The sequence below is a fragment of the Lithobates pipiens genome, unplaced genomic scaffold (assembly GCF_037356315.1).
Source record: "Lithobates pipiens isolate NorthernLeopardFrog02 unplaced genomic scaffold, aLitPip1_a1.2 Scaffold_25, whole genome shotgun sequence".
NCBI classification, from domain to species: domain Eukaryota; kingdom Metazoa; phylum Chordata; class Amphibia; order Anura; family Ranidae; genus Lithobates; species Lithobates pipiens.
Window position 1 is genome coordinate 189,277,258 of NW_027507787.1, and position 12,496 is coordinate 189,289,753.

The following is a 12,496-nucleotide window of genomic DNA, read 5'->3' on the forward strand; positions in this document are numbered from 1 at the left end:
TGCCATTTCCTTTGCAGGTGAGTAAAAAAAAAAACTTCAGCGGGTATACAACCGCTTTAAGCGCCGGTAACTCTGCCGGGAGCGTGCAGGGTAACGCGCTCTCAGCACAGCTGTATTCACACTTATTCCCGTAAATCTGAGATCGCTCGGCGCCAAGGCCTACCCGCCAAGAGGCCACATAGGCACCAAGGAGTTAACTAACAGTGACATTTCATAAAGTTCACTACGCACACTACCTGCACACCGCTACAATGCATTTTGGCTTTTTTTGCTGTGAAAATGCACCTCCCATAGCAGTCCCACCACACCTGGTTTTGAATCTAGCATAAGGGCTTGTATCTTTTTAACAAAGGTACCCAATAAATAAAGGTATCAAAGTGACAACAGCTTGTTCACACCAATGGGTGCATTGTACTGCAGGTGTGCGCTGTGAAGTGAACGGTGCCTATGTTTTTTTTTTTTTTTTGTTTGTTTGTTTTTTTCAGCTTTATTGAAGTGCCACAAAATTATATTTTCTTTTCTTTTCTTTTATGTACTGCAACATTCTTTTATGTACTGCAACATTATGCAATGTGCTGTGTTGAAAAAAACATGTGCGCATGTTGAGTGTGAACTGACCTCATAGGACTCAAGGTAAATTGCCATATCTATGCATTCGGTAAGGCTGCCCAACACAACCCAATGCCCAGGTTAAAGTCTTTGAAAACAATTAAAGCATAACTGCATTTTTGTTGAGGGAAACAAAAAACATTCCCCTCTAGGTGATCAGTGTACATTGCAAGGATTATAACAAACTTTGTTGCAGATTCCTACCATTTGTTATTCTGAAGAAATCCCTGTGTGTTTCTCTGTATCCATGAGGGAAAGTGAGTCTGATGAGATTGGTTTCATAATTATCAATCTGCTGTAGCACCTGCAGAGCACTAATGAGGAAATCTGCTGGGCCTGCATCCCTTTAGACGTGATTTCCTATTGGGAGTATCTCCCCAAAAATGCAATTTTTGCTGCAAGGGATGCCTGAAGCCAATTTGGTGCAGACTTCTGGCAAAATATGTGAGCCAATCACACAAGCAGGAAATTATGTTTCTGGGGTGTGGTCAGTACACATTCTGTGTACAGAACACCTCCAGGTAGCCATATTGCATTGTATTTTCCAAAAAATTACAGCGGCTGCAGAATGGAAAGGGAAGGTGATTTTAAATAACATTCAATTACAATATGACTTGTGTCGCAATTGGATATGCTTTATTATTATTTTTTCATCCCACAAAAGTGGAGTTATGCCCTGTACACACGGTCGGACATTCCAACCACAAAATCCGTCTGATTTTTTCAGACGGATTTTGTTCGAAACTGCTGTTGCGTACACACGGTCGGACAACGTTGTCGGAAAATTTGATCGTTCAGAATGAGGTGACGATCGTTGCGTACGAAGGGACTACGTAGAGGCTAGTAGCCAATAGCTTTGGTCTCGTAATTTAATCTGAGCATGCGTGGCACTTTGTCCGATCGGAGTTCTCTACAAACGATCAGAAAAAGTCAGATCAGATTTTTTTGTCGGAAAATTTAAGATCCTGCTCTCAAATTTTTTCCGTCTTTATTTTTCCAACGGAAAAAGTCCGATAGAGCCCACACACAATCGGATTTTCCGACAATATAATCTGATCGGACCTTTTCCATCGGAATTTCCAACCGTGTGTACAGGGCATTACCCTTTAACCCTCAGCAACTGCATTCCATCTGCTATGTTTTTAGTTCAAGGTGAACTGTAAAGGTATTATCTGGTTTATGTGAGCCACACAAGGTCCATTGTTCCATTGTCATGTTGTGTGCATTAACAGTATGTCCGGCGGTGCTAAACCCATACATTCCCCCCCCCCTGCTGTCCTGATGTTGGCAGTTGAACACCCTGGAGAGGGATATCCTTTTGTACTGGTCTTTTACACTAAGCTGACAGCAACAGATGATTCAATAGCCTGCCCCACCCTATTCTAAAGAGTGCTTGAACTGCACAATAAATAAAAGCACACAAAATTAATATCAATAAAGACAAAAAATTGGTAGGCAATTGTGAACTTTTTTTTTTTTCCTGCGCTGGAATGATGGCTAACTGATTTTGTTTTTGATGCGTTTTTGGGGTAAAAACAAAAAAAGCGAAAGAAAAATGTGTGAAATATATCCCTTTTAAATCCTATAGAATATGCCACCAGTGTGCTGCAGGTGTGGTGTGTATTTAAATGTCCTGCATGCTGCATCTTTGATGCGCTTTTCAAAAGTACACCAAAAATGCATGTCTCACTGATTTCTATAGAAAACGCATCAGAAATACACCAGCGATGCATTTCTGGCGTGTTTGTTAAGTCACATGCCCAAGTTTCAAAAGTACACGATTGAAATCAGGAGTCGAGAGTGCAGTAAAAACACACGTGTTTTTTACCACTTTTTTTGTTTTTGTTTTTTCAATGGAGCAGTGTAAAAGGACCCTTGAGACTTTAAGATCTGTGCCATTTGGAGATCTAGTTGTTTCCAGGACCCATTTTTAAGTACCTTAAGACTGCATTTGCACATGATCGCAGGCAGAATTGGCGCAAATACGCCCCGAGATTTCAAATGGCTGCAAAACACGGGACGCATTTGCGATGCTATTATTTCTAATGGCACCCCAATCGTGCCGATATTGTCATGTGGTAAATCGCACTGCAGGCACGGAAAATTGAAACACGCACTGCTTGTTGCTCAGAAAGGAACATGAACTTCTTTTGGTCAACAGCATCGAGTGTTGCAGCATCCCTTTTTTTCAGCTGTTTGAAACGGCGGGGGCAGAATCGTGGCGATTCCGCCAGCGATTGTGTGAATGCAGCCTAAAATGTGGGGAATGCAGAGCTTACATTTCCTCAAAGTAAAATAAACCGCCATAGTAAAAGCACCCCACTGCATGCTGGCTGTTTCTTCTGACCCCTTATTTTACTGCAGCACTGAGCAGTGATGTATGGTGTCAGAGGAAAAAAACTGTGCGTTGGGTACACAGGCACCGAATACTTTCAGAACTGTTGATTGCCAAAGATTCCTTCTGAGGCTGTAAAGGTGCAATACAATATTTTATTGCATGGACCTATTAGACGCAGGTATATGCAATTAGCGGACCTCCAGCTGTTGCGGAACTACAAGTCCCATGAGGCATAGCAAGACTCTGACAGCCACAAGCATGACACCCTGAGACAGAGGCATGATGGGACTTGTAGTTTTGCAACAGCTGGAGAATCGCTAATTGCCTATCCCTGTTTAAGTAGAGTAAACCATTTAGAGCCCATTCCCACCATTAACTGCATGTCTACTGTGTGTTTTTTCATGCGCTGTTGCATGCATTTGATGCACATTTTTATGCACGTTCCGATGCCGTTTATGTGTTTTTTTCCATCACTTCCTTCTTTCCTTTCTTTCTTTGGGCTTTTATGCATTACGATGCACTTGCGTGCATTTACATTTTACTAGCGTCCCCTGAAGATGTGCGTTGGCATGAAAGGCACCTGGGCAGAGCTATATGCTGACATCATGCCACCACTTCCCGTTTCAGAACTGACAGTCATCTGGGTAAGTGCATTGCTGTATATGGTTTTTACTACTTGGCATCTAAATGCTTTTTATTGCTTTTATGTGATTCTTATGGATCAGTAATTAATTACTACATTATATTTGGCCTGTCTTGGTATTTGGCTCCTTACAGGAGCACTTCTTATCCATGTAGTGCCATTGTGGGTATTTCTAAATCTCCCTTAGTGGTAGGCTGCTGCTGCTACAGTCAGAGGACCTCGGGTGGATGGATGGGGCAGGATGCCCATAGAGTGAAAGCTGAGATTGGTAATTCCCAAAGCGTGACTTGCTGCATCGCCATTTAGTGAGCTGGGGAGTGCGGTCTTACCCTCAGTGGCACGTGCTATACCATTTTCAGATAGTGGAAGCAATACACGAACATTTCTGGAGTTAAATGCCTTTTTAGTTAACTTTTTTTTTATGTGTGATTTTCACTTTTTGCACATGATCTATATAGTGGATTATTTACTTGCACATTTAATTTGCTGTTACTATAATGAGATGCTGCACCTTTGTTACTGTACATTTAAATTTTTTGCATGCGTTTTTGTGCATTTGCTGTGCCGAAAAATGCATCATGCTGTACTCTTTTTCACTACACTGCGCTGTAATAATGTGAACTATGCCTATAGGATAGCCTGGACTTTGGATGGTCTATGGCAACCATTCTCAACCAGGGTTCGATAGATCCCTAGGGTTCCTCCAGAGGTTGTTAGGCGTTCCTTGAGCTGTAGCTATTTAACCTCCCATTTGATGGCGCCTGCATAGTTCTGGGGCCAATGCCACATGGCAGAGTCAATGTCATGATACCAAGGAATGGCGGTTGTTGCAACATTGTATGTCACAGCGGTCTTTCAAACACAATTTTTGGGGAAAAAAATGGACTTTGGTGAATAAAAAAACAAAAACAAAAAAAACACTGAAGTTAGCCCAATTTTATTGTATATTGTGAAAGATGATGTTACTTCGCCAGTATCATGAGAGAATCGTGATCTTTAGTCTAAGCAGAAAAAAATCTTAATTCTCATTTTAGCCAGAATAGTGCAGCTCTAGTAATTAGTATAGTATTTGTATGAGAAAAATTCCCAAAACCACACATGTTCGGAAAAAGAATACATTGCAATTAATGATGGGGTTTCAGCATTGTGCATAAATCTAAAAAAAAATTGCAGGTAATTGCTGCCAAAAAAAGCCCATAATTTTGTATGCGGTTTTACCTTGCTTAGGTCATGTGACTCAAAAAAATGCATAAAAAACACAATACGGGTGCATTTTTGATACGCTCTTGCTGTTTTTTCAATGTATTTCAATTGGGAGGTGTGTTTTTGGTGTGGTTTTTATTTATTTATTTTATGCACCAAACATGCAGCAAGCAGGATTTTTAACACAGCTTTAAAGGTGCCGATAATGGCCGACAAAGTCATGTTAATTTATTCATTTAAATTCATGACCTGGATTAAAAGGTTAATACATATTTGAAAAGGTGAATGTTTTAGACTATGGGGGTACCTTATCCTTTACAGAATTTACATAAAAAGAGAACCAACATGATGGATTAGTACGGTAGCAAAGAGGAACTGTTTCACAAAAATACTTTATAATAATATTTTATTGTAAAGTATTTTTGTGAAACCGTTCTTCTTTGGTACTGTAATAAACCATCATGTTGGCTTACAAATATAATAAAGTTATTTATAAAATATGTATATATATATATATATATATACACATATACATATTTTATAAATAACTTTATTATATTTGTAAGCCAACATGATGGTTTATTACAGTACCAAAGAAGAACGGTTTCACAAAAATACTTTACAATAAAATATTATTATAAAGTATTTTTGTGAAACAGTTCCTCTTTGGTACTGTAATAATCCATCATGTGGGTTTGGTTTGCAAATATAATAACGTTATTTATTATATATATAATATTGTGTGTGTATGTATGTGTGTGTATATATATATATATATATATATATATATATATATATGTGTGTATGTATGTATGTGTGTATATATATATATATATATATATATATATATATATATATATATATTGTGTGTGTGTTTCTATCTATCTATCTATCTATAACATTTTTTATTATAAAGTATTTTTGTGAAACAGTTCCTCTTTGGTACTGTAATAATCCATCATGTTGGTTTGCAATATATAATAAAGTTATTTATAAAATATATATAATTTTTTTTTTTTTTTTTTTTATTGTCAATTTCGGTTACGGCCAAGTGCATTCTGAATTTTCGGTTTCGCCACCGCTAATTACAATACATTACATCACTTCCGAAATTGTATTCTGTTGTATGAGAATTTTCATAACTTTAGTAACCGATTTGTTTTTTTGATATGAGACTATCATACAAAAAAATGGACGATCATTCAGCCGACATTATTATTATAATTATTATTATACTCCAAAGTCATGCTGGTAGGTTAATTGGCTTCTGTGTAGTATATGAATGTGAGTTAGGGACCTTAGTTTGTAAGCTCCTTGAGGGTAGGGACTGATGTGAATGTACAATGTATATGTAAAGTGCTGTGTAAATTAACGGCGCTATATAAGTACCTTAAATAATAATAATAATATTCTACAGGATTTTTGTAGCGCTGACAGTTTACGCAGCGCTTTACAACTTGCATTCCTATGGTGTAGGAGGCAGAGGTGGCTGTGTACATGAACGGTTTACATTCCTGTCTTTGTTTTGGCTGTTTGCATCCCACATCCACCAATATAAATAATGTGCGGCTGACAATGGTTTGTTTAGTAATGTCCTCCTCCCGCTGGCAGTGTGTGCTGCAGGTATTATGCTGATGGTTCACATTGACATCCCTGACAGGTACAAAGGATCCATGTGTGTCCTGGCAGCATGCTGGTGGTCGCTGACTATTGTGGGTAACCTGCCTGTACTGCCTGTTCTCTGAGGCCAGTGAAGGGACACATTCAGGCAGTAGGCTGGATATCCAGTCAATGCAGAGAGGCGGGGAAGGTCCTGACAAGAGGATGGGGGTGGGAGGCAGCAAGCAAAGCGAAGGGGAGGAGAGCAGCATTTTCAAACTTGATCAGTTTAGCAAGAACCCTGAGCCAAAAAGTCCTCTGCGCTGCTGTCTGTCTGCGTCCGCTAATCGTGTGTGCGCCAATCTGCAGCTCATCCAGAGATCCTGTACTGGGGGGAGGTGAACCCTGCTGAACATCTGCCACCATGGCTGGAGGAAGGAGAGGTAAGAGATTCAGCATGTGCTGGAACTGGGGGGGGGGGTCTGAATGGTGGGGGGTACAGGCGGCTCTTCTCCTCCACATCCCCGGCCATCCCAGATACCAGCAGATACTGCGGATGTTTATGTTGGAATTCTTCACACTGAGACTTTTACACAAACTTTACCGCTTTTAGGAAAAGTGCGAGACAAAGAAAGTCTCATTCGGACAGCCGGCTTTGGAAAAAGTGACCTGGGAATGTTTGCATTTGGAGATTACATATTAGAAATTCATTTGCTGTCTCAGGTTTCCAGTCTGGATGGTGGCTGTGATGAGTGGGCTTTGGATGGAGAATATATTTAACTTTGCTTGTGTTATCACAGCCATGAGAAGCTCTGTGCTGACAATCAGAATTCCCTCTGTGATCACCCTACAGGATGGGAGAAGAGTTGGGGGCCAGTGATCCCAGCCAGAGTTAGGAGGCTTGCATGTCCTTTGCATTGTTGACGAGATTCATATATCATTTGCACTGTTGAGATTCACATATAATTTGTGTTGCCGAGATTCACATATCATTTGTGTTGTCGAGATTCACATATTTATCGAGATTCACATATCATTTGTGTTGTCGAGATTCACATATCATTTACACTGTTGTCGAGATTCACATATCATGTGCACTGTTGTCGAGATTCACATATCATGTGCACTGTTGTCGAGATTCACATATCATGTGCACTGTTGTCGAGATTCACATATCATGTGCACTGTTGTCGAGATTCACATATCATGTGCACTGTTGTCGAGATTCACATATCATGTGCACTGTTGAGATTCACATATCATTTGAGCTGTTGTCGAGATTCACATATTTGAGCTGTTGTCAAGATTCACATATCATTTGCACTTTTGTTGAAATTCACATATTTGACAAGATTCACGTGTTTGCATTGTTGACGAGATTCACATATCATTTGCACTGTGGAGATTCACATATTGTTTACATTGTTGTCGAGATTCACATATCTGCACTGTTGTCGAGATTCACATATCTGCACTGTTGTCGAGATTCACATATCTGCACTGTTGTCGAGATTCACATATCTGCACTGTTGTCGAGATTCTCATATCATTTGCACTGTTGGGATTCACATATCATTTGTGTTGTCGAGATTCACATATTATTTGCACTGTTGTCGAGATTCACATATTATTTGCACTGTTGTCGAGATTCACATATTATTTCCGTTGTTGACGAGTTCCACATATCATTTGCGTTGTTGACGAGATTCACATATCGTCTGCGTTGTTGACGAGATTCACATATCGTCTGCGTTGTTGACGAGATTCACATATCGTCTGCGTTGTTGACGAGATTCACATATCGTCTGCGTTGTTGACGAGATTCACATATCGTCTGCGTTGTTGACGAGATTCACATATAGTTTGCGTTGTCGAGATTCACATATAGTTTGCGTTGTCGAGATTCACATATCGTTTGCGTTGTTGTCGAGATTCACATATCGTTTGCGTTGTTGTCGAGATTCATATATCGTTTGCGTTGTTGTCGAGATTCATATATCGTTTGCGTTGTCGAGATTCACATATCGTTTGCGTTGTTGTCGAGATTCACATATCGTTTGCGTTGTTGTCGAGATTCACATATCGTTTGCGTTGTTGTCGAGATTCACATATCGTTTGCGTTGTTGTCGAGATTCACATATCGTTTGAACTGTTGTCGAGATTCACATATCGTTTGAACTGTTGTCGAGATTCACATATCGTTTGTGTTGTTGCGATTCACATATTTGAGCTGTCAAGATTCACATATCATTTGCACTTTTGTTGAAATTCACATATTTGACAAGATTCACATGTTTGCATTGTTGTCGAGATTCACATATCACTTGCGCTGTTGTCGAGATTCACATATTATTTTGCTGCTGAGATTCACATATTTGTGTTTAATTGAGCATTTGAACATGGCAGATCTGTTTCTTGAGATGTTGGCAGCCCTTGGGACTTTAGTTTTTACTTTTTTCTAAGTGAAAGAGGAACAAATTTCCCAATGCTGGCTTCCCCTCTATTCCCTGGCTGACAAGCTAACTTATTGCCTTCAGCCATTTGAGTTGTCACACTAAACTCTGGTTTTAAAAAGAAAAAAATCAGGTAGGTATTCTGAATTTAAAAAAAAAGTTCCCTCTCTTGCTCTCATCCTCTCCATTTTTTTTGCTCCTGTGGTCTAACTTCTGATTTAAAGGTGGCAACATTCAGGGTCCATTCACACCAGTTGCTGCGTTACAACACAGTGGCCGGTGTGTGTTGTGTTACAGGTAGTGCCGATGCACCGTTCCCAGAGCGTCACACTGTTCACTTTGTTTTTTTAACCAACTTTATTGAGATGTCACAAAGTAAGATTTCATAAAATTCTACCAGCCAGAATGCCATGACTTTGCTGCGCTGGTAAAAGTACCGCACAGCAACACAATGGTGTGAATCTGGCACACTGAAGACCAGGCATTTTGCCTTGGCCTGCCTGTGTTGGAATAGCTGCCCAGCGCAGTCCCAGTGCACCTGGTCCCACTGTAAGTAGGAACATAGCTGACTTCCGAGGTGGGCCATGATTTATAGGATTAGTAGTGTGCAGAGAACAGTGCATATGACAGCAACTAAGGTGCGCTGCTCATTTCAAATAAGTGGAAATGAGGGAGGAAAAGGAGAGGTTTGGGAGCTCACAGAGGATTTTACATGGAGGCAGAAAAACACAGTAAGAAATAATTTCAGTAGAAATCGGGCAATTAAAGGAAAAGGATGGCCAAAGCTCGTTTGGCCATAATTCCCCTGAGGGTCACAGGAGTGCACTTACTTCTCTACACTCCTGTGACCCAGATTCAGCCGATAGCGGGCAAAATTCCCACTGTCGGCTGATGCCAAGGAGCCAGTCTGGGATGTGTAGGGATCCTGACATTAATTTTGGGATCCACACCAATGCCTGACAAGTTGAACCAGCTGGCTATCAGCATTAGCTGAGAGCCTGAGCCAGCCGCTCCCACCCCTCCACATTCTGGCACTCTAATAAGCGCTGGAGGGGAAGAACACAGAGCGGCGACTGACAGTCATTGTTTTGTGCTCAGAGCTGACCCAAGAACCGAGCAATCAGCTGTCTTTGGTTGCTCAGTTCTTAGTGTAGATCTAGCAGAGGATAGCTGCAGCATTGATCCCAGCTGCAGCTATCCTCCGCTACCAATCTAGGTTAGTATGTTTATTTGTTTAGGATTTTGCACTTCTCTTTTAGGTAGTAGAAGTGTATTGATTATTATTGGACAAGAAGGATATGGTAAGCCCTGGTTCACACCAGTGTGACTTTTCTTGCGAGTTGACAGTTCAAAGTCGCATGACAAGTCACACCCCCTTTGAGGCAATGGAACCACTCAAATCGCTGCAACTCAGATTAAAGCGGAGTTCTACCCCAAAGTGGAACTTCTGCTCATCGGAACCCTCCTCCCCCCTCCGGTGTCACAATTGGCACCTTCCGGGGGGGGGGGGGGGTGCAGATAACTGTCTAGGATTTGCGCCCACTTCCGGGCATAGACTCCCACAGGAGTCTATGCTTCTTCCTGTCCCGCTTCGCTGTCTGCTGGGACACACACGGGTCCCTGAGACATAGCGGACCATTCCCATTGCGCTGCACGACTCACGGATGCCCAGTAGGGGACCGGCAAGTGTAGCCCCAGCGCTTCACTTCCCGATTTCCTCACCGAGAATTGCGGCAGCAGCCGAGAGCCGAGCGATCGATCGGTCTTGGCTGCTGACATCGCTGGACCCTGGGACAGGTGAGTGTCCTGTAGTATTTATAGCTGCTGGCTTTTAATAGTTTTTTTGTAGGTGGAATCCCTCTTTAAGGTTCCTGCACCATTTCCGCATTGACATCTGTTAATTGAAGTCACACAGACGTCAGCAAGCCACACATGAAATCGCACTGATAGTAGGCTTTGAATTTGCGCAACTTAAAAGCCGCACTGGTGTGTACCAGGGCCAAGTGTCACCTGACTGGAGGCGCTCACTTTGCTAATGTACATGCTTGTTCCAGGTCAGTGTCCCAGTAAGAACTAATACCAGGAAGACCAGGCACGTCAGTAATGACATCCCTATACTTCTCTTAGTGAAGGTTTCCTCTAATTACATTTGCCATTCCTCCATGGTCAGCACTCAGTTGGTCACCATATTGTAGAATAAACTTAAAAAGTGCCAACATTCACAATTAGAATGTGAAAATAAGACCTCAACGCAGACTGACCCCATAGTCTCAAGGCTGTTTTAATAAGTCAGGGTTCACCTAAGTGTAGGGCTGCAGAGAATGGTACTGGAATTTAGGATATGTGTAACTAGTTTAACTGACAGCGCCATGGAAGAGATGTTTATTTTACTAGTTAATTGAAGACGTCTTCCTCCGTTACAGTTCAGTTCGTGTGAAAGTGACATTTGAGCTCTCAATCGTGAAATACGAAAATCTCGTTAATTGGACTGCAACCACTCCATGTGGTGTGAGCACACAGAGGAGGCTGCACTATTCCCTGAAAATCCACATGGGACCACCCAGCAGTCTGGGGTAACCTGTATGGTGTGAACATTATGGGGGGCCTCAGTCAGATTAGAGTGCTGGAGTTCCTAGTGATCAGATTGAATTGCAAGCTCCTTAATGGTATAAGTCCTGTTATTAATTCTAAAGCTATGCATAGCCATAGGTGTTTGTTTTATTTCATGGGAAGGTGAAAGATCTTGATGGGGGTCACACTCACTTCCTAGGTAGGAAACAGATTTAGCTACCAATAATCATTCAGCAATTCGGGGTTGTCCGGCTAACAAAAACAGAGCTGGGATTGGTTCTCGTCATTATGTTGCACATTTTCCCCAGTTTCTAGGTTTACAACCAGTGTGGTCAAATTAATGCTCAGTGAGGTTGACCATTAACAGCTAGATCCAGCCCCAGCCCACTAACCTGCTATAAAGTTTAGGTGATGATTAGGCATGTCGGAGTTCATTCATTTTCTTGGGGAGAAAAGATAAATTCTGCTTTAGTCTGTTGGTGGATCTTGGCAAAACCAACGGCAGGCACCTACCTGTCTCGCTGTCTATGGCTAGCCTTATATTGCCTTGGAGGATGGAGAAACCTACCGTCATCATTTATCAAATAGATTTTGGTTCATTTAAAGTGGAAGTAAACTCCCCTATCGTTTTCATCCACGGAAGCTGCCATCTTTGCCTCTGTTTAATCTTCAGCTGCCACGGTGCTGCACATGTGATCTGTTATGACACCAGCCATTGGGTGGTTTGACAGTTCGGTTGAGAGCACAGCTAATGTGCAGTTGGCATTCCCAGCATGCCGTTTTTTGAAACTGTTTATATCAATGGGTTTACTTCCACTTTAATTAAAGGCATTACAACCAATTATAAGAATTGTATACACATAGGCAGGGCCATCTTTAATATTGTTTGGGCAAAACTTTTCTTGGTTTACTGAATCACATCAGGCAGCTATTGCGATTGGTTGTCAGAGGTTACAGTGTATCATTACCGCTCACTGACTGGTTGCTAGAGTTTACAGCACACATTACAGCTCACTGGTTAGTTGCTAGAGGTTACAGCACATGATTTCTGCTTGTTGATTGGTTGCTAGAGATCACTGT

The 12,496-nt window shown here is 41.4% G+C and overlaps 1 protein-coding gene across 2 annotated transcripts in view; it reads left to right on the forward strand.

The window, feature by feature from the left end:
- The window catches only part of LZTS2 (leucine zipper tumor suppressor 2), a 233,462-nt gene that overhangs the window by 176,110 nt on the left and 44,856 nt on the right, over positions 1-12,496 (forward strand). The window contains exon 1 of one of the 2 annotated variants that reach the window (XM_077455325.1): positions 6,658-6,835. The exons of the other annotated variant lie outside the window; for it this stretch is intronic. The gene's annotated coding sequence lies outside the window, so the exon portion shown is untranslated. Of the gene's footprint in view, positions 1-6,657; positions 6,836-12,496 lie in introns of those variants that run through there. 2 annotated transcript variants of the gene reach the window in all.